Source organism: Accipiter gentilis, chromosome Z (genome assembly GCF_929443795.1).
Source record: "Accipiter gentilis chromosome Z, bAccGen1.1, whole genome shotgun sequence".
Classification (NCBI taxonomy): Eukaryota; Metazoa; Chordata; class Aves; order Accipitriformes; family Accipitridae; genus Astur; species Astur gentilis.
The window spans coordinates 53,197,897-53,202,112 of record NC_064919.1 but is presented as its reverse complement, the minus strand read 5'-3'; positions in this window follow the sequence as shown (position 1 = coordinate 53,202,112).

Here is a 4,216-nt window from a genome sequence, read left to right as displayed (position 1 = left end):
CATTCTATATAACATGTTAGTGCTAAAGCTGTGGTATGCACGCTAGGTGGAACTTTGCCCCGTGCATCCAGCACTGCAATAAATGAAGTGCCTGCTTCTTAACTTCACATTGCTCTTAGGGAGTTTTATTCCAGCTTTCGGCAACAATCTCAAAAAAATAACCTACCTAAAGGTCGAGACTGCACAGTTACTTGGAGACATCTGTGTCCACAAGCCCAAAGGAAGCTTTACCTGTGGGGCACCACCGTGCTGAGCAAATACTCCCTGTCTGGTGCTGAATGAGCTCACTGGGCACCCACTGATGAGCAGCCATGTCAACGTGGAGCTTTGCCCTGGAGTATATACACTGCTTTAAGCAGAAATGAGCTGAGGCATTATGCTAACACTCACTGAGAGCTGCAGTGGTATCCAGTTGTCCCCACCTCCCTGTTGCTTCTGACTACCCTTGTCCAGAAGTCACTGGCCCTGAAGCAGGATCAGCAGAAGGAGATGGCCTCAGTACTCCCCAGCAACTTCAGCATAAGAACCAAGATAGCCACCAGGCTATATTCAGGATGCAGATAAAAACAGCTGAGAGTTTAGAACTGAAAACCAGTATGAATTGAGCTTTTATTAAAAGTAGGCAGTTCTACATCAATCCACAAACATCTGACATGATTAAAATCTTTACCAAAAAAACCAAACCAAAACAAGACAAAACAAGTTGTATTGTGAGCATATACAGAGTGTTCCAATGGTAGATTATTGGTTCATTTCCAGAAATATTTGGTCTTTAGACATCCAGACCAAAGACAGTGCCCAGTGAGATGGAAGTTCTGCAAAACTGAGCTTTTTATATGTTTCGAGGAGGGAGAATCCTTTCCTCTCCAGGCATTAGAACTGACAAGTCTTACTTCCTAACAGTTTAGCCTGTCATCACCCATAACAGCATCATGGGATATTTAAGGAGACTTCAAAACCCAAAAAAGACATTTTGTTAAATACCATTTTGATTAAAAAAAAAAAAAAAAAAAAGTTTTAATATCACAGAGGTGTAGGCTGCACTTGAAATTGTTTGGAAAGAGCAGAAATTTATATGTGCACCATAGGATCACCTTTATAAAGTGTACCAAAGTACTCTTTACTAATGTTCCAAGTTTGAACCAAGAAAAGCCAAAAGCCTCACCAGTGGAATTTACTGAACTATTCAGTCTTGCAAGTCTTGCAGCCAGTAGGTTTATTAAAACCAGCCAATGCAGACAACAACAAAAACCCTATTAAGAGCCTAGTCAAAACCTGTAGTTTGATCTTTTTAAATCACAGACTCAGGTCACATATGTAATTACACGGAAGGGAATTACACAGCCAGTATCAAAGGCCTCTTACCTGTGGTGATGGATATGATCTTGGCTCATGGTCTTTACAACATAGCAAATTTCACTACTTCGAGAATTTTGTATTCTGCTAATTGCTCTTTCATCCTAAGAAAAGGTAGAAAGAATGGTTTCTAAAAAAGTAATTGAAGTAAATGAGATTGAAAGCATAACCCAAGAGAAGTTTGCTCTTTCTTCCTTTTTTTTTTTAAATTAAAAAGCACCCTCTTTTCTGTATTTCCATGCATGGAACATGAGAGATTTGAGCCTAGCTACTGTGCTGGGGAGCGGGAGATATGGTCGTAAGTGAGGAGATTCCCCAGTCAGAGCCATTTAAAGAGGAACCATAAGAAAAGCCATCCAAACGTTGCTCAAGCATCCTTTTCTTATTGGCTGTTTAGACCAAATGCATGCGTTTGTAGTGTACATCCCCCTAACATTGACTTCAGATGGAAGTAGCACTGTTGGGTGCTACTGTTGGAAGATACTTTTTGCACTGTGTATATCCTGGGAAGGGCCAGCACTCTGGTCATGCAAACCAGGGTCAGGCAGACCTACTCTCCCAACGTGTGCTGCCTTGGGCCCAGACCGTATGGCCATACAACACCCCAGTGGGAGACTCCATCCGGACCTCGACTTGGGTGTACCAGCTTGGGTGCACAAGGAGCTGAAGCCCTGTGGTTATATATGAGCATGGTAGGACGTCAGGGAGCTCGAGGCTGAGGAGCAGGATGCCAGCAGGAATCCCAGCCTAAGCAGACCTGGCCCCTGCCAGTGCAAACAGCACTCCTTCCTCAGGCACAGCCTGGGCTGGTCTGGCTTCCCAGTATGAGAGGAAACTGGTCTCCTGTGAACTGGTAGGTCTGACTGGGGCAGCGGTGGAGGATGAGGAAACAGCTGACAGTGCATGTTTCTTTGCTTTTAGCAAGCCTGCTCCCTTCATTCACAACCCTGCCATAGCACTTTTACAGAGAATTAAGGTGTCAGCTAAACCTCATCCTTCAAACACTTAGCTCAGACATACAAGCAAGCATATGGCCTTTTGCCTGTGGCTAAAGAAGGCAATGACTTGCATATGGTGTTAGCTTGCTTGTGCATCTGGTCTGAAAAAAAAAATGCAAAGTTTTGTGGCATTTAGAACAGCAAAAAAGCTATCTGAGGCAGAGGAGGGTCATTAGTACACATGAGGGAAGCAGTAATAATCTGGTAATTACTGTACATTAGCAAATTTTGGAGGGGTTCAGTATTTTTAACAAAAATGCATCCTTTACACCCTTGATCTCTCTCCACTGCATCTCCTCAACATAGCTGACTTCCTCCTCAAAAGGGGGCTTGCAGAAGCAGCAAATTGCTTAGCCTTCAGGGAAGTACAGCCAACTACATTTATAAGCCTCATCAAAAGTTTAAGGGCAAGTTCTTAACCAGACCGTGGTGTTCAATGTAAACTAAATGTCAACTTTAGTATTCAAAATAAGCTAGAGTTGGCCAGAAAATCCCCCTCACTTCCCCCCACCTGCTTTTCCCTTTTTTCTCCAGCACTATGAAGGATACTGACCAACCAGATACCAGAAAAAAAGAAATTGTCTACCTGAGTGAAAATGCTTTTTTTTTTTTTTTTCCTCAATACTCTGGCTTTATTTGCAAAGCTGACCTGGACTACACACAGGACAGCTGAGACACTTACCAGGAATGTTATTTATAAACAGGGGTGCAGGCAAGCTACAAAACCACAGACTTCTGGTCAGGTTTGGGGTGGAATACCATCTCCACTAAAGCCAGCAAGAAGCTATGACAATGATATTAGTGACCTTTAGGACACCTTAGGACTTGGATTTACCCCTTAGGATTCATAGATTTTGATAGAATACAGAGGAAACAATCATAGCAAATAGATGAAAGACCCTTTAGCTTAACCACTGTTTTTTAAAAATCTATGTATAAACCAACAGCCTCAGCCAAAACACATTTTAGACTTCTATTTCCAGAGTTTTTATTTTGAGTAGCCCAAACAGGTTGCACAGATAACAGAAAGTTAGTGTGTTTCAAGCAAAAAGGAGAGGGGGGAGGTCTTACTGAAGTTATAATAAAAAAAATTCTTAACACAAACTGATGTCCTGTCTCTTCTGTATTACTGTGTGTCATGAAAGGAAGTGGTTTAGATCACTTAAAGAATCGCCTTCAAAGATATTAGCAAAAGTGATCTTTTAATGTGAATTTGTAGAAGTGCGACTTAACAAAGCTCAATGACAAGGTTCACTCTGTTACAACATGGAAGAAACATACAAAGGAAAATGGAGTTAGAATCAATTTAGAATAATTTACACAGAGAGCGGAGATGCAAAAGGCTAAGGGAGACCCTCCCATTGAGTCAAAAGGTTCAGAGTGGATCCCCTTGCTTTCTAAACTCCTGATGGAGCCTAGGTGCAGCTAGATCCAATCTTAGTTCCAGACTTGGTCTATGGTTTATGTCTAATGGAATTAGTACATGGGTAAGGAAAATGTCCCATTGAGTCACAAGGTTCAGAATGGATCCCTTTGCTTTCTAAACTCCTTCTCGGAGGGAAGTCTAGGTGTGGATGGATGCAAACTTAATCTCAAACTTGTACAACCATTTATGCCTAATGGAAAGGATATAAAGCGTAAGGAAAATCTCCCATTGAATTACTATGCCAATTTGTCAGTGAATGTGTGATTATGGATCCTACATGACTTTGAGGTAGCAGCGATTTAAGATTTATTAGCACTGTTATAGTAAATCACAAAATTAGGTTATATGATTTTTAACAATCATCAGTCAATTATCAGTGTGATTTAATAAAGTTTCCTATCAGCACTACAAAGTTTCATAAATCAAATCACACATA